At 39.6% G+C, this 18,762-nt stretch overlaps 1 protein-coding gene across 3 annotated transcripts in view; it reads left to right on the forward strand.

Annotated features, from left to right (window-relative positions):
* The first annotated feature begins 5,089 nt into the window (after positions 1-5,089).
* LOC122817291 (galectin-3-binding protein-like) overlaps positions 5,090-18,762 on the forward strand; it is a 210,569-nt gene continuing 196,896 nt past the window's right edge. For 2 of the 3 annotated variants that reach the window (XM_044090517.1, XM_044090519.1), the window contains exon 1: positions 5,090-5,211. The gene's annotated coding sequence lies outside the window, so the exon portion shown is untranslated. The remainder of the gene's footprint in view (positions 5,212-18,762) is intronic. The other variant, XM_044090518.1, reaches the window with a different exon arrangement.

Below are 18,762 nucleotides of genomic sequence, written 5' to 3' on the forward strand. Positions count from 1 at the left end.
CTTGTGCTGTGTAATAATCTATCAGCATCGCCATATATTCAAAACAGTGTTTATCAAATAAGGCCAGAAGTTGTCCATGAAATTCAGAGCCTTCCTCTAAGCCTACTGGGAATCTCCATTGCCTAAGCCCCTTAGGGACTATCTTCCTGTCCAGGCATTCGGTTAAATAAGAGATTTCGAGCTGCAGTTTTTTACACCTGAACAGCTTATGATCGAAATCCCCAATAAGTTCTGCAATGTTATTGATGTTAACCTCATCAGTAGTCTCTGTGTTAACTACCCCTATCGTTGTTTTGTCAGTGGTCGTAAAAAAGTTCTTTCTGTTTAAATACAGTGATACTGTTGGAAAAGAATCATTAACAGAACTAACAATACCTTGTGTTCCGGCATTCGCCGAAACTGTGTTATGTCCTTGCCCAGCAGGAATATCACTAACATCCAATGCTGCCCCACTAGTTGGTTGCTGATTTCTAGTAGCCAAACCAGTAAGTGGTGCAAAGTCATGAGTTCCAGAGTTCACATCAACTCTTTGCGTTACTAGCTGCGTGCTGGTTCTTGTATTAAACGCGTTATCCAACAAGTCCATTCTCTGACTAAAACTATCCATTCTTCCCATAAGTAAATGAATGAGAGTGGTTAAGTCTCCATCGGCTTTCGCCTCACAATCTTTCACCTTAGTTCCCGAACTGTTGCCAACAACGCCCCCATCTTGGGAGAACAATGAACCCTGCGAAACAGCGTTTCCCTCGTTGGACATGACCAACTGCAATTCCAAAAACCAAACAGACTACGAAAAAACAAAAATTCGAGGGGACAAGCTGCTAAGCGTAAGGAAAACAGATAATAAAGCGAAATCCACAGTCCGGTAAAACTATTCCAAAGAAGGCAACAAAAGTCCATGCGCTATAATGTTAGAGCTTTTATTAACCACAAGCACTTTCGGAGAGACTCCTATCTCTCCTTCCTCAGACAAAAATGAAACAACCAGTTGTAGTGTCAAACTTTCTTTAAAAAGGTTGCTGTTAACTAATTAACCAATTTAAAAACCAAATTGGCAATTACCAATTCAACAGCTTGTGAATTTAAAATCATACAAAACCAGCAGCTAAAATGTTAGCAACAAAACAAAACAAAACTTCACTTTAAAAATGCGAATTATTTCGCCATTTAAAACACAAAACTTCCAGCCTTTTCTGTCATAAAGGGATATAATGTCTATCAGTGCTTATATACGTAATATACACTGTTCTTATATTGTATAAAAGTGTATACACAAATACGTAAATTATAAATTACGTAATAATTGCAACCACATCCAAAGACTGAGCCTTAAATGTTTAAATTTAAATTTAAAATTAAAAATAGCTCATAGTGCTAACATTTAAAGGATTGTTAACATGGAACTACAAAACTCTCATAAGTAGCTTTCCAAATGTTAACACCTATAAGTTTAAAATTTTAAAATTTAACATTTTAAAACAGAAACTTCCATACATTTTCAAATGTCCTGTTCTTATAAATATGTTCTAAGAAGAACCAATTGTTGGTTTTAGTGTTTAATTTTATGATACCTGCAGCTTATAATTGAGCAAATATGTGTGAACCTAATGTGTTTCAATATTTATGACGACACTAATAAATTTTGTGGTTTGTTAAAAATGGTTACAAACCACTATATCCATGTGACTTTATGTTATTATGAAAGTTTTCCATGGCAGGAATTTTAATTCTGCTGAAAAAAAATGTTCAAATGAAGAATGAGTAAACTTCTTCCACATAAACAACCTGCAAAGGAAATGGATGTCTTACTTCAGGCCAAGACTGACATTCTTACTGACAAAGGGAAGCAAAAAGCTTGGACTCTTGGCCTGTATGGAAGTTAGAAATTGTGGTCAAATAAACAATGAGTTCAGAAAGATACTGGAGAGCCAGAGAAAACCGGTATGGAAAATTGGACAATGTCACTGGCAGGGTTCCAAACAAACAAACAAACAAATTCCATATGCCCCTATAATTCTTTTGTGTGGAAAGATATTGAGGAGAAAGTATTGAAAAAATAGTCTTTGTCTATAGGTATTTGACCTTGCCCCTGGAACTGTCTAATATAAAATGATGTCATACTTGTCACGCACATGCTCTTCCTAATGTGATAATGTGTACCAAGTCATGAATGTTTACTTCTCAGTACAATGTCTGTTCAGTTTGATGATTAGCAACATGCATACCTCAAATTGGTGATGCCAGCTGAATGTCTGTTAACTTATGTGTGAAAGTAGGGAGTTGCCTTATACTCACATATGACATAAAAGATCCAGGAGAAGGGTGTTCTGAAGAACAAATAAGCATAGCAGGTAAAAAATGATGGTAGTGAGTGTGTGTGTGTGTGTGTGTGTGTGTGTGTGTGTGTGTGTGTGTGTGTGTGTGTGTGTGTGTGTGTGTGCGTGTGTGTGTGTGTACTATCTCTACTATCCATTACAGTTTGAGACCATCAGGTAAAGTCAGAGGTAATGCCAAATTCAGCTACCCACAACTGCTTGTAGAGAGGGCTGAGAAAGTTGTGAGTTACTGACAAGGAATTAAACATCAGTGGGTCAAGTATGAGTGCACTTTAACATTGCTCATATTTTTTTTTTAATTTTCTGATTGATTAGATAGATACAATATGAGGTCTATTAAATGGTATTCTGTGACTTAAAGGTTTTCATGAGATTGTATTTTAAATAGTGGACCTCTGATAATGTAGACCCCATTTTATTATAATTTTGAATCTGGCCCTGTCCTCTTCATGGACATTTTATTCTGTGCTAAGTTCTAGTTACTCAGGTTACTTTTGCATTACATAATATTTGATCTCAAATTTGAAAATCATTACAGACAACATCACACCATTTGAAGGTTTGAAAATCCTGTCCACCTATTCAATTGTTAATGTCTCCATATTGTAGATCACATCATGTAAATTCACATACACTAGCACACATGCATACATACATGCACATTCACATACAGACACACATAAACATGCATACACACCCACAGGTACTTTTCCATTAACGGGGCAACAGGTTTTTACTTTTCCGTTAATGGGGCAACAGGTTTTTTGTGCATGGCTTGTCCCTGATTCAAACTTTGTAAATATTTAAAAAAAAAGCCTTCATATGCTCTCCACGGCAACTAAATAAAAATAAAATTAGTTACCGCAACATGTTTTGCGTGGTTATGAGTCATAAACTGTTTTGGACATTTCTGGCTGCTGGCTGACAGAAAACTAACAATTAACTACAGAATGGCTCAGCATGCCCATTAAATAAAGTAAATCATGTCACCTCAGTACTATGCAGAACCTATTCCACATGTATACTTACATATTTGGTCTGAAAACATCATGTAGTGGAACAGCAGTTGATGAAAACATGTTCTACATTTTCTCAAGTAATGTGTAGCTGTGGAGATCAACATTTCAGAAAAGGTTGGACGTGACCTACAATGTTTGGTTTGGACAAAATTCACAGATCATTTTGCCTGTATCTGACAGTTTCCTTCAACTGTTACAACCAAAATATTAAAGCAGATGGCAGAAGAGGGACACATTCATTGAAAACCAAAAGGATACCCCAAACAATGTGCCCCTTATCAGGTGTGAGAAAAGGCAAGAGCACAGCAAAGTAGAAGTGACCAGAGAGCCAGTGACAGTGACTACGACAGACCTCCACTCTCCGCAAAAGCTGTCATTGCTGAAGTACAGCCACTAGTCCTTCTCACCACTTGCTCGCTCGACAGCAGAGATGGAAGAGCAAATCTAATGGCCCTGGCCTATATCCTCAGCAAACGGGAGATTAATCAGTACTTGACTGTGAGAAATGCCAAAGTGTTAGCACTGGGTAAGCAGTACTGACATCTCACACAATGACTAGCACTCTGACAGCAAAGAGAACATTAAAACCATGCCCAAAATAACCTGTTGCCCTGTTAACGGAAAAGTACCCACCCACACATATGTACACATACTCACCCACACATACACAGAGACACACACTGCATAAGGTTGTATAAAACCAAATAGAAAAGCAAATTCTGTAATATATACTTCACTGATTCCACCGTTCTAGAATGCTGATGATTCCACCGTTCTAGAATGCTGATGAATTTATCTCTTATGTAACATGCTATTAAATCTGTTTCAAGTTCCAAGACTAGAATATGCAATGCTATTGTCACATGCAGTATGTGATACAGCACACATGTAGTATTCACTGCTGAGATTGTTGTACCTCCTTGTGGTCAGTACTCTAGTATTCTGACTAATACTATCACAGGTGTGTCGCTAGTCTCTAGAAGTTGCCATGAGGCACACAATAAGGACGTGGTGGGGCCCAGAATATGGAAACCTGTACGGCTTTTCTCTTACTAGAAGACACAAGGACAGTTGCACTTGTAGCATGCCTGCTGGCATACTGAACCTATATGCAAATTACTGTCCTTACAGAAATGAAAAAGATCTGACACATCACACTGTCAATAGTGGGAGACAATGCCCCCAACTACAGACATAAGCATTATTGCTGTGGAATGTTGAAACTGTTCCTGGATCTGCTGTCAGGAATTATCAGCAAAATAATCTGATACTGCTGAAGAGTAAAGAACATGAAGTAATCAGAATGAGAATCTCAGAGCATTATTACAGTGTCTGGATAAAATAAAATGCAGAAAAAAAATATGTACAAAACAGTTAAATATCTGACTTTTGTACAGTTACGGTTTTAGATGTAATAACAGGGATATATTTGTACTGAAATGCAATCTGCAAAATCTTATTCAGATGTAAACAATAAAGTGTTAAAGTAGTTCATCCTCACATGCCTCTTGGTACTGTGATAAACACTATACAGCAAACATTGTTCTCAGCTCTGGCAGACCACTCCTCTCATAGTTATTTGATTTCTTGGAATTCAAGAGAGAAACGAAACTTAAGTCTATTTTTTTTGTCTAGTCTGATTAGAAAGTATGCTGCATACTCAGCATGTTTTCTTGGTTTCATTTAGCTTACATCATAGCTTCTAGGATCCTATTGGATAGATGGTATGCACAGTGCCCTTTATAAAATGCCTACCTAGATCCTCTTGTTTTAGGAGAAAGAAGATAGGCTATTGAGGAATTTTGTGTTTGCTTTCAACTGATTAAGGTAAAAGAAGGCAGCATAAAGTCTATCAAGTAAGTGTATAGCTATATTTATTTCATCTACATCGTTCTCTTCCTGAACTTCTAGTAACAAAACTGTTCTCACATTTTTTTACCTTCCACTGCACTGACGTTTTTATATCAAATGTTTTCTCTCTGTCTCTCAAACATATTACTTGCTTATCAAGACAATTAAGAAGAAGATGTGCTTCAGCAGACAGTATCTCAAAAATCATTTGATGTTTTCACTGTTCATAACTGAAATTGATTAAATTATTTTTTTTCTGACCAATGTCTACAAGGAAAACCATTTGCTTATTTAATTACAGGACTTTGATAACTGCACTGTGTTCATATTTCTCAGTTCTTTCATGTTATTGCAATCAAAGCTCTCAAACTAAAAATCACTTGATTCTTGAATGTTGGACTGTATTCGGTAATGCATCCTTCACAAGAGTCAGTAGGATATGGGAATCATGTCATTTAGTCAATGAACAGCTTGTTAAACATTATATTCAACTAGTAAATGCACAGTAATACCTTCTGAAAATATTCTGCAAAGTTTGAAACCAGTGTCAGTCCACGTAGAGCAGCTATCTGACATAAAAAAAGAGAAAGCTTTTTTCATCAGCTTTAAGTACTTGTAGATTAAGACACGCTATCCTTTCCAAAATTTACTGGTGCCTTTGGTAAGAAAAATATAACTTTTACCTGCTTTTCGTCAGAACAAATGTGTAACCTGGCATATACCTTTTTAAAAAGAATAATTGATTTGTTTTGTGCAAAAATATGTTGTAGAATTTAAAAAAAAAATCTAACCCTGGCATATTTTTCCCAAGTAATGCTTTCTTAATGCTTTTTTGGACTATCTTGCTGGTCAAATGGATTGCGTGTTTAAGCCTTTCATTTCAAGACTGTTTTGTATTGCATATTGTCCAGAAACAAGCACTGCTGAGTGAGGTATTCCTGTGAGGGACTACTTTCTGGAAGACTGCATATAATTTTAAAAGTACTGGCTATACCCCTGTGTCAGAACACTGGTATGGGCAAAGATGACTTTAATAATATATTAATCCATGTATCAGTCATTTATTGTCCCCAAACAATGTAAAACTACCGTTAGCAAATCCTTCAGTTTTAAAAGACTTGCCTTCACAAGCAAATATTGAAGAACAATGTGCAAGGTTATCTGTAGTTTAAACAGCTTTTAATAAGTTGTCCTTTGGGGCAGTGATCTCCCTAGTAATGTGAACTCTACCATTTAGATGACACTGTAACTATCTGCCAAGTTCTCTCGGTAAATCACAAGCTACCAATTGCCACATAACCTATCACAAATAAATGCTGCTAAATCCTGATTCAGCTTTATTGCATTTCTGGTTTAAGTTAAAACATGTCTTCTCTTGTTGAGGTTTAAAAAGAATAGGCTGATCTAGCAGTTCTTCCTTCCTTAAGTATAATCCAACAAAATACAAGATGCACTTCTGTCATGACCACTGCTTGCATTTTTATTTAAAAATGTACACTGCTTCTTACTTGCACCACACCTTAATGACAAATTATTTGTCAATGCACATTGACTGCATTTGTATTAAAATTGGAGTCCCTCTCTCAAAACATTTGTAGGCATTCTAAAAATGGGTGTCTCTGTTAGTGGTTTGTTTATTGTTTGCATGTACAAGTTTTAAACTTTGCAAAGTTAGCATAAACCTATCAGAAGTTTTGCATCTGTTATCTTAACTTCTATGATTCTTAATATTTGTTTTCTTCTGCCATAAGTCTCCCAAATTTACACCATGTCACTGTCTGGCCTTATACCAGTTGAACCTATTTGGCCCGCTAGGGCTCCACTCCCTCAGGGGCCTCACACTAGGCAATGACATTATGCTTCATGTAGCCCAAAGATTTTCCTGAAAGACACTAAAGAGTAGTGCAAGGCAGTATGTTCAACAAACACACTGCCTTACTGCCTATGGAATTGAGCAGGTTTACAGCCTTTTAAATGACTTTTTATTTAAATTGTGTTTTTTGTGCTATTCTGTATGTTAAACATTTCAGACAATTGTTTTTCATACGTTTAGACTTTATCTTGTATAAAACTGTTTTATACTGTTCTAATCATATGAGACTGAACCTAGCCTTTTTTATTAAAATCAGGGGACTTTTGTGACATATATTTTGTGCTTTGAACTTTGTTACTGAAACTACTATCATTTTATTCAGTCCAGTGTTTAGAATAGAATCCCTGCAGAAACAGACTTCAAATTGCTGTTTAGAGGAAGAATAGTGGGATTTATCCATTTTTTACTGAGATGACTATGCAGCCATTATTTGGTATTGCTGTGGCTAGTTTTTTGTCCCTTAGAGTCGGATATTCTGCCACCCACCACCACAACCATCTGTCCCTTGTACACCAAAAAGTGGTGGGGGTTGATATAATGGTTAAGGTGTTTACCTCACAGACAAGAGGTATGGGGTTTGAGTCTCACTAATGGAAATTGGATAGGCTTAAAATGGTCCACAAGGGCAGCTAGCGTAGTACTACTTACTTATGAACCTATGAAAAAATGTTCTTGTGCAGTAACCTTGCACAGGCTATCAAACCACTCACCTTCTTTTGCCTCCAGGTCCCCTGGTGTGGGTTTAGTATCAGAACTGTACCATGACATGGGGGTTAGACATGCCTCTGAGGTACAGCCTGATTCAATTACAAGAAAACCAAATTCTTTATGTGCACAGGAAGTAAGGGGGTACAGAATCTACTGTCTATGTTGATGCAGCTACCCCCCCCCGGTATTCTCCACCTAGTGTAGTACATGCAAAAAAGAACCAGAAGACCCTTGACATTGCAGTGCATCAGTATCTGATTATAGTCTCTCCTGATCTGGAGGCTATGACCAGATCCATTATTCAGGCCATTGATTACTGGGTGCAAGCCCAGGCTATGAGCAACACCGATACAATCCTCACCCTTCATCTACCCAAGGATACTGATTTTGAAGAGGATCCGGAATCTGAGGTTTCCTCATAGTGCGACCAGTCAGTTTCGTCTGAGGAAGAACAGGTTCAGAAACTCAAACAATTGTTTTCCTATTCCCAAATGGTTGCTAGATTTAGGGATGTGTTCAGTTGGGAGCCATCATCACCTGCCTTTGATATCAGTAGGTTACATGATCTTTTGGAGGATGAGACCTTGAACTTGGTGACCTTCCTTCCATTGATCCCAGTGTTGGAGGATGATTTATGAAAGCTTGCAGTTCCTCTCTTTTGAATGAGTCTCTACTTAAAAAAAGAGTTTAAGAAATTCACGATGTACTCATCATGCCGGCCTCCAAGTCCCCTTGCCTGCTTCTGTGTCTGCAGTGATCTCTTCCAATAAAAATACGTCTTCGTCAAACCCAGTCATTCAAGATACACTAGACAAGTGGGTAGAATCTCAGGGAAAGAAGCTGTTGCAGTCCAGCATCATAGCTTTTAAAGTCTTTAACTACCAGTGTTTTATGTGGAGGTTTGTGCTGAGGTGTAGGTATAGTTATGATGATTTGCTGTGTTGTTACCTGCTGAGCAGAGAGACTATATGAAAGATATTGTTTCCAGTGTTTCTCGGGTGCCAGAGTGCATTGAAGGGGGCCAATACTGTTTCTACAAATGCAGCTATGCTGGTTGTGGTAAGGAGGTATACTTGGTTGCTCAGCTAAAACTTTTCTGATTGTGTGTTTTGTACAACAGATAATCAGATCCTTAAACACTGTGGTGGCAGAAGTAAACTTATGCAAGGGGCGTTGAAAATATTCTACATTCCCCTCAATAAGAAGGATAATTTTTGGCAGCTGAACAAACAGAAATCCCAGACGAACAAAAAACAAGGCACCAAGGAGAAATGGCAAGGTGAGAACTCTGCCAAACTGAACAAGAGGGATACCTTTCCAAAAAGAATAACCCACATTCCAACCTATGACAATGCCAAGGTGTAGCACCCATCTTCTCTAAGGTTCATACTGGGTGCCCTATCTCAAAATTTAGCTTCCAACAAGGCATCCAGGCCATGAGTGGTTTCCAGTAAATGGGTGCTCAACATTGTCAGCAGAGGTTACAGGGTTACAGCTGACAGTGGAAAGAATATCCACCTCAGTACAGGTGGGGAGTGGGGATGGGGATTTCCCCCTCACCCACAAAACCAGGCTTTGTTATTCCCTTCTATATTCTGGCACATGCTGGAATCAGAGGTCATAAAGCCAGTCCCTCCTTAAGAGAGAATGAAAGGTATCTACTCCAGAATTTTCCTAATTCCCCAAAAAGAGCTATAATGTTGGATCTTCCCTTTCTGAATACCTTTGTGAAGGTCCCCAAGTTCAAGACGCGTCCTCTTCTGCTTCATGGTGACCCTGGACTTGAAAGATGCATATCATATCCCCATTGCTCTTCACTTCAGGAGATATTTCAAATTTTCTCTGTGTTGCCCTTGAGCTATCCGCTGATCCTTAATTATCTACCAAATGCCTTTCTCCAATAGTGGCTCACTGCTGGAGTCTTGGTATTCACATTTTTTCCTTACCTTTAAGGCTTGCTGATCTGTGCAGAGTCTGTTTCCAGTTGTTTGGAATCATTAGAAAAGGTTTCAACCTTACTTGTCCAGCTAGGGTTCAAGCTGTACCTTCAGAAGTCATGCCTGACACGCTCACAAAGGCTCCTCGGGTCATTATACAACACCAACAAAAGAATGGCCTTTCATCCTGAAGAAAATGTCATCTCCTACCAGATGATGCTTCAGGAAATCTCCATTAAGAACATCACTTTGGCAGGAGAATTCCTAAAAATTCCAGGACTGATGATGTCCATGATTCCCATCAAGCCATTAGCCCATACTCACATGAGGAAAATGTTATTGTATGTACAAAATTGTTGAACCCAGCATGTACAGTCCCTGGAATCCCAGTTGAGAGTTACAGTGCTGAAGAAAACAGATGAGTATCAAACCAGGACTTCCCTTCTTCTCACCTGTCCTGGAACAGTTTGCACAGACAGATTCAATGGACTTTGCATGGGGAACTGTGAGAGTGCAGATGCAAGCAACTTGGAGGCCCGGGGATGCATGGATGCACATTAATGTCAAGGAAATGGTGGTGTTGATCTGCTCCTCAAAAGTCCTTTACCACCTATGGACTCTAGTTCCTCTTATTGTGGTTACAGAAAACAACACAGTGATGTGGTACCTCACCAAACAAGGAGGTACAAGGTCATAGCCTCTATGCTGGTTAGCAGTGATGACCCAGGAGCTGGCTTTACAGCATTCTCTGACTCTTTAGACATTGTACATCTCATCAGAGCAACATCTTCTGGCAGACAAACTAAGCAGATCCTGGCAGACCCGCACGATTGGCAGCTCAATGTATTGCTGTTCCAGGACCTAGTCTAAATGTGCGGAACACCAGAACTAGATCTGTTCACTTCCTTTCAAAACAGACAGCTGGAGAAGTTCTATTCCAAACATCTTTGTAACCATGCTTGGAGGACAGATGCAGTTTTATTCCCTTGCACAGTAGTGTTCCTGTATGCATTTCCACCTTGTCCACTGATTCACAAGATACTTCTGAAGATTCAGAAAGAAATGCCAAAGATCAAGGTGGTAACCCCTTACTGGCCCAAGCAATCTTGGTTTTCCTTTCTAATAGTATTGTCCATGGCCAGTTACCACATATTTCTTCACACTGTGGATATGTATACACAGTCTCAGGGCAACTGGTGCACCCCAGTTTGGAGCAACTATGACTGACAGCCTTGATGATTCAATCTTTTTTTTTTACTCAAACGATTTTTATTTTGATGAAATACAATAATTTAATACATTCATAACATTCAATAACTATTTACAGTATTTACATTCAGCCTGACAAAAAGGATTCAGATAAAAACATTTGTAGTTAAATAATAAGTTAATATATAAACTATGATCGTTAGGAAGAGTTTGGTTCCATCTGTAGGGTATCAATCAAATTCAAAACTTTCCTCCACAGACTATTAACCAATCAATGGCTTAGGAAAAGTTCTTAACTCTTTAGTTCTTTTCTCCATTAGTATGCATTTCTTCAGTGATGATAGGAATTCCTCCATTGTGGGTGCTACATTAGAGTATTGATGATTCAGTCTTGACTCCGTTTAGGCACTTGTTTCATGAAGATATGCAGAAGATGTTAAAGGAGGCCTGAAAACCTGCTACTAGAAAATCTTGTGTTTACAAAATGGGTGAGGTTTTCTAAGTGGTGCCTATTTTTTTATTTACTTTTATTTTTTATTTTGCATTTGTTTACCAAGAAAGTCCAACTGGGACAGAGCCCATCTTCAGTGGAGGCCTGGGGAAAAAACACTCTTGATGCATGTCTTTGGAATTTGGGAGGAAACCAGCACACCCACAGGAAACCTACATGAATGTAGAGAGGATAACCAGACTCTGCACAGAAGGCAGCCCAGCTGAGAATCAAACTGGATGACCTTTAGCTGTGAGGTGACAACACTAACCACTGCAAGGGAAACAGAGGACCCCTTGAAGGTAACATTCCTCTGGTCATGAAATATTTGTATAAGCTACTTTAGGATGGCTTAGTGTATGCATCCATTAAGGTGTATTTTATGTCTGTCTCTGCTTATCTTCCAATAGATCTCCCTCTTTCTTCTTCTCTTTTGATGAAACAATTCATGAAAGGAGTATTGCATTTGATCCCCTCACAGACAAATTCTGTCTTTGTGGGATCTCAACCAATGTCCTGGAAAAAATGACCTTACTAACTTTTGGACCCAATGCTCAGGCTGATCTGAAACTCTTAATGTGGAAAACTGATTTGCTTATTGCTCTGACATCTGCAAGATGAGTCTCTGAGCTGCAAGCTGTCATGGTAGGACAAAGTTACTTTATTTTTCACAGGGAAAGGGTTGTGTTATGCACTAACTCCTGTTTCTACCTCCCTGAGTTCTTCCCAGAGCCTAAGTATAAGGGAGACAAGATACTTCATACCTTGGATATGTACTGGCAGCTCAGGTAGTACCTCGACAGAGTGAAACTCTTCAGGAAGGCTGAAAGATTTTTTTATTTCCTACATAGGGGCAAAGAAGGGTCATCCTGTCTCTAAGCAAACCAGTGCATATCAATTGCATGCTGGTATTGTTTTTTGTTAAACGCACCCTGGCAAGGCAAATCCAGGGAAAGTAAAGACTCTTTCCACCAGGGCTTTTTCCTTTTCAGTGGTATATTGGAAAGAAGTGAACCCTATAAATATTTAAAAGCAGCAACTTGGTCCTCTTGCCATACCTTTATGAAGAATTATGAATTGGAAGCCTTTTCTAGATCCAGAGCAGGCTTTTCTAGCACCATTCTCAGGGGGCTCCTGGACCCTTAACTTTCCTCTTCCCAGGTTTGGTAAGCTTTGGGAATCTACCCAAATGCCAGTAAGGCAGTGTGTTTGTTGAACATAGTACAGTTGTGTAAGTTCTACTTACCTGTAACAGTAGATGTTTTTGGATATACACAGTCTGGGTGTTCTGGTTGCTGTTGAGCACTGATCTATGACCTTTATTGTTTTGTGTGTGTGTGTGTGTGTGTGTGTGTGTGTGTGTGTGTGTGTGTGTGTGTGTGTGTGTGTGTGTGTCTGTGTGTGTGTGTGTGTGTGTTTTGGTTTGAAACAGGAGTTGCTCGCAAAGCTTGCATTTCTATCCTCTGTTACTGCCAGAACCTAGAAAATTGAAAAGGTCCTGTCTGTGGATGGTAAGACAGTCCCTGTACTGCCAGGTGATTGGTACATCACATGCACAGATATGCAGTTGGAGGGACTCTGAGCTTTGGTAGACTGCCAGAGGAGGGTAGCAGGGGCACTACTACCCATGTGCAGTAAGGCATTGTGTTCTACAAACGTACTGTTACAGGTAAGTAGGCCTTACGCAATTATACTTTCCTACACAGTCTTGCTCAAGTACTAGTCAAAAGTCTTGTTAGTGGAATGGACATTTCTCATTATGCATTACACTAGTAACTAGTCCAGCATTATTAACAACTACAGCTTTAAGCTTCTCATGTGACTTACAGTGTTAGCTCTCCCTCCTGCCGTAATAGTCAATTGATATTGTTGAGGAGGATTTCAGCTCAAACCTGGTCAGGTTAATTATTTGGTTGTGTGTACTTCTCCAGTTACTGTTTCAGAAGATAAAAACAGGTTTAATTTGAAGACTGATAGACAGCTACTGTGTTTATTTCATATCACTTGCTGACATGGGGTTTATGATTGGTTGATAATGAATACAATTACAAGATATAACTGTGAAATAATAAGCATAAAAATCATACTGTAATGTGTGGTAACTTCTGATCAATAAGACTTGTAACAGATTGCTACCAGTTCAACCAAATGCATAGAAGTGCTTGCTATAGTCATAGATACAAGCAAAAATAACCACAGAGAACTGAAATATGAAGAGTGTGTGCTTGAGTGGTCAATAGCAGAGATGAAGAGAACAGTGATTCACCTGACTAAAAGTGGAAAAGCAGTAAAAGAAACAGTTTAACTCATAAATGTTCTACAGGGGTATCACAGTTTCTGAGTCACATACAAGATCCAGGGGGCAAGCAGTATCTTAAAGCTAGAAAGCGGTTAGACTGGATTAGGAAAGAGTTTTAAGCAGAAGTTGATTACACAAAGCTGATGAAACTAAGGGTTTTACATTTTCCCTACATTCACGCATTTATCCTTAAGGTATTTTGATTTCCTTCAATATTCCAAAACATGATGCTTAGTGTCTACTCTAAATTATGCCTGTAAATAATGCTTGCTGTTTCCCTTGTGATCTATGTGTGTGATATGGCTGGAAATGATGTGCATAATTTAGTCCATTCACCCAGTTTAACAAATAATTAACTAAAAATATACTTTTCAGAAATAGTTATAGGTGGTGTGATGTGTGAGCAGTGACATTTCTAAGAAAAGGCCTAAGATTATTACTTTTATTATTGCTGAGCATTCTGAGGAAATACATCTACTGTAAAAAGGTATGACAATTAACTGCGTAAGGAACTGCAGCTGTTCAGAGCAAGTGCATAGAAGCCATGCAGAAGGAAAGGGGTAAAATGAGATGACAATGAATAATGGTGGATCGTGTTATATATGTCCTCCTAGCCTTCCCACGTCCATTAAACACACACCCCCACTGTTTATTGTTTATTGTGGTAATGAGGTTAAGGTCCTGGAGTGTGTGGCATGGAGGGATTGGGATTTCTTTAGCTGTAGCATATCTAACAGCTCTGGGTCAGACATGACTTTGTAGGTCAAGCAGAGATGGCCACTAAGTAGGCGATACGAGACAAAGTATAGCTGGAGTTTTTTGAGTCTGTCCATATAGGACATGTGTCTAAGGCCTAAGATCCTCTTAGTGAGGTATTTTTGTAGCCTTTCCAGTTGTTGTAGGTGTCTAGTGAGGTACATACCAAATGGGGCATTGTATTCTATAATAGGTCTAATGAGAGATGAATAGAGAGGGATTATGACCTATTTCTTCCTGGATGAGAAACCTTTTGTAATGAGATGTGCCACGTAGAAAAACTTTCTGACTGCAGTGGCAATGTGGTTATCAAAGGAGAGGTTGCTTTCAACTTGTGTCACCAGGTGTCTTATCACACCTTTGGTGTTTAGTGGACTACCACCTATATGGTAGTTCATGGGCACTGAATTTTTCCCAAAAGGAAAGACAATGCACTTTTTGGCATTGAGCTTAAGGCCATGATTCTAGCACCAGTCACTGGTGTCAGTGAGGCCTTTTTGTAGAATGTCTACATCAATTGGAGAATCAGTAATGGCTCCCAGTTTGCAATCATCTGCAAACTTGGTCAGCCAGAGTCCCTTTGTGTTGGCTTGAACTACAGAGAAGTAGATGCCAAACAGGAGAGGACCTAGGACCGATCCCTGTGGACAACACTTGTAACTGTTCGGTAGTCAGATTTGGAGTCTGCTACTTTCACATTCTGGGTTCTATCAGTGTGCCAGTTGACAACTCATCTTATTACATAGGGGTTTATGCCTAGTTTAGTGAATCTATCTATGATTCCTGAATGAGGGATGGTGTCGAAGGCCTTGGCAAGATCTAGGTAAGCTGTGTGAGCTACCTTGCCCTCATCCACAGCTCTGGTGACAGACTCGAAGAAGACTATCAGGTTGAGCAGGCATGATCTACCTTTCACAAACCCATACTGCATGGGGCCCACCGTTTGGAGATTCCCTATGTCCTTATTTATAAGGTCCATGATGATGTGCTCCACAGCCTTACATATCAGACTCATCAGGCTAATGGGGCAGTAGTTCCCAAGGTCTGTAGTTGCTCCCCCTTTGTAGAGTGGGATGACTGTAGCAGTGCGCCATTCGGTAGGAACAAAGCCTGAAATAAGGCTGTGATTGAACAGGGTACTCAGGTGTGGTGCCAGTTCACTTTGTAATTCATGTAGAACACAACCCAGGAATATTATCAGGTCCCATGGAAGCTGTATTCTTGGCTTTGGACAGTGTGGTTTTTACCTGTGTAGCCGTGATAATAGGGACTTGGCATTCCTCAGGTATTGTGATTGGCCCTTTAGGGGGTGAAAAGGGAGTAAAGTTCACATTGAATGTGTCAGCCAATATGTTGGCAATATCAGTTGGTTCTGTATATGTATTGCCATTGTGCTGTAACTCAGAACAGATCTGAGTATTGCCATGTAGATTCTTGACATAACTATAGAATGCCTTGTGGTTGTGTTTAGAATCTGCAGCAATTTTGTTTTCATAGTTTGTCGTGTTTTGACTGCCTTTTTCCGTTCTGTTTCTTGGGATTTTATGGACATTTGCTGCAGTTGAGGAGCCTCTTCCTTGTCTTGGAAATTCTTTTTCAATTTTGTTTTCATAGCTAGCATTAGAGGATTTGATGATGGATATCATGTTTTTGCTGAGGCTAACAAAGGAGTTTTTCCAGTATTGGGACTTTACCCTTTTCTGCAACAGTGTTTTCCTTCCATTGTAGAGTTTGTTTATGGGGGCAACCAGACTGGGTTCCTTTTTTGGAGCAGAGCGTCTTGGTTCTGTCTGGTATGGCCTTTTCCATGCACTTGTGTATGTGCTCATACAGTGCATTGGTGTATGATTTAGCAGTCATGCACCTATTTTCCATTTGCATGGGTGTTGTGAAGTTAGCCACCTCTGTTTTTAGAAGCCCAAAATTGGCTTTGCAGAAGGTTATTATGGTGGTTTCCTTTGGGGGGTGGGGGGGTGGGATGTGGATATCCATGGTGATTAGCTTGTGGTCAGATCTGATCAGAGAGGACATGATTACTGGTATAGAGCAACAGTCACCCATCTTAGTAATAACCAAGTAAAGGATGTTTCTACCCCTGGTGGGGGTAAGAATGAGTTGGCCCAGGGCATTGGAATTAATGAATTCCAGAAAATGTTGAGAAAGTGTGTTGGTACATGAGTAATTTTCCCAGTTAATGGAGGGGTAGTTAAAGTCTCCCAGTATAAGGGTATTGGGCTAATATTTTCCAGTGTGTTTAGGAATGTGAAGTGGGACTTGGGACATGGTGGGGTATCTATTGCAGGCTACAACCTGGATTTCGGTTTTACCCAGTGTTAGTTGTACCTGAAGTATCTTTGATGCATTATGTTGGGCTAATAGTCTGGAGGTATGCATATCCTTTATGAATATGGAGACACCACTGACTTTAGTGCTTCGGTCCAGGTTTAGGGGCCAAAAGGTGTGGTATGAATTATAGCCTGGTAGTGCTGGGGTGCTCTCAGGAACCTTGAACTAGGTCTCGGTCACTGCACAGATGTTGATGTTCTCCATTTTAAGGAGTGCTTCGGGCAAGTCCATTTTGAGGTTTAGACTTCTAGCATTGAGTAGCATAACCCTCAGATTTTGTTTGCTTGTAGCTGTTGTGGTGGTAATTGTGTCTTTAGGACATTGCCTAAAAAGGCACTATAGGGGTGGCAAGAGCATTGGCTAGTATCCAGAATCCCTGGTGTGACAGGTGCAGGCCATCTCTGGGAAAGCATTGAGGTCTGTCGATCATGTCATCCCAGGCAGACAGATACTGGATCCCTTTAGAATGACACCAGAAACAGCCAATTGTTGAAGTCAATCATTTTCTGCTTGTACTGTGGTATCATTCTGGATAGCGGTAGGATGCTACTCAGAGCTAGGGTCATACCTGCCTGGGGTACAAGATCAGAGAGCTCCTCTATGTCTCTTTTCATGTATTCCAAGGAGGTACGTCTCAGGTCATTCACACCAACATGGACAATGACAGAGTCATATTCGTACCTGTTGTGGAGTGACCTAAGTGCATGCGTTATGTGGTGGATCCTGGCACCCGACAGGCAACTGACCATAACTTTCTCCTTATTCAACCTAGTGAGTGGGATATCACTGTGTCTTACTATTGAGTCACCTATGACTAGTGTATTGAGTAAGTTATTTTGCCTTATGGGCTTTGGTTGAATGGTACACTGTTCATGCGAGCTATGCGTCTCATGATTTGTGCTGGGATGTGGTGGTTGTCTGCGTTTCTGCCTCGGAGGGCTCTGTTATTTGGGCAGATTTTTATTAAGACCTTCCGTGAAAGTAGGTGTGTGTTTTGTTTTACTATGTGAGGGTTGTGGTGGTGTATGTTCTGGAGGGCTATGCATACGTCTCAACTTGGAAACATCAAAAATCTGGACAAGGCCCATGAAAAATAGGTACAAATCTGTACGCTGATTAACGTAACATTTGCATAAATAATTAAGTAACCCTACCCACTCCAATGGGATTGTGAGATACCAACTTTCAAACGCAAATTGAAGAACAGACAACCAAAATATGATACCAGACTATGCTACCTTATTGTTTTAACAGAACCTGGGGATGGAACCCACTGTAGTCTCCTCTTAAAAAAGACAAACTAACTCCCTGTGAAATTTCAAGCAACCTTTCTGCTCTGCACCTATGTACACAAATTAGTCATTCAATGTAAGTAACCATTACTTTACTCTAAGTTACCAAGTAAGAACCCTCCACCTGCGATTTCTGAGCAAACAAACTGCTGAAAGCTTCACAGACCTCCCTATGAATCTGCCATAAGCCAGAAAGCATTTAGCGCTGCACAGGCCAAGTATTACAGCGCTGTGAAAGTAAACTCAGGGAATATTCCCTGTCTGAAATAAAATGCAGCTGTTACAGACATTAAGTCAGTAAGTTAGCTGTAGTATTAGTCCATCACTTAATTTCTTTGTGACATGCAGTTAAGTTAAATATGAATATTTATTCAAAACAAAACATCTCTTTACATGAAGAAAAAATATTTTATGCAGTGATAATTATGTAAACATTAGTAACAGCATGGATAAAAACACCATGCAGTCTGCCTAATGATTGTAAACTAGGCAAAAGCCTTAGCTGTTAAATACCTTTGTGAATAAACACTGGGCAAAAGCTCCCAGTTGGTTTGGTTTCATTCAAGAAAGAAAGAGCAGGACCAAACTCAGGAAAAAAGGTAAGATGTATTGCTGCCATGAGTGACAGAGAGATGCTGTTTTATAA

This window comes from Protopterus annectens, chromosome 12.part0 (assembly GCF_019279795.1).
Source record: "Protopterus annectens isolate FY-2018-M chromosome 12.part0, PAN1.0, whole genome shotgun sequence".
Lineage (NCBI taxonomy): Eukaryota > Metazoa > Chordata > Ceratodontiformes > Protopteridae > Protopterus > Protopterus annectens.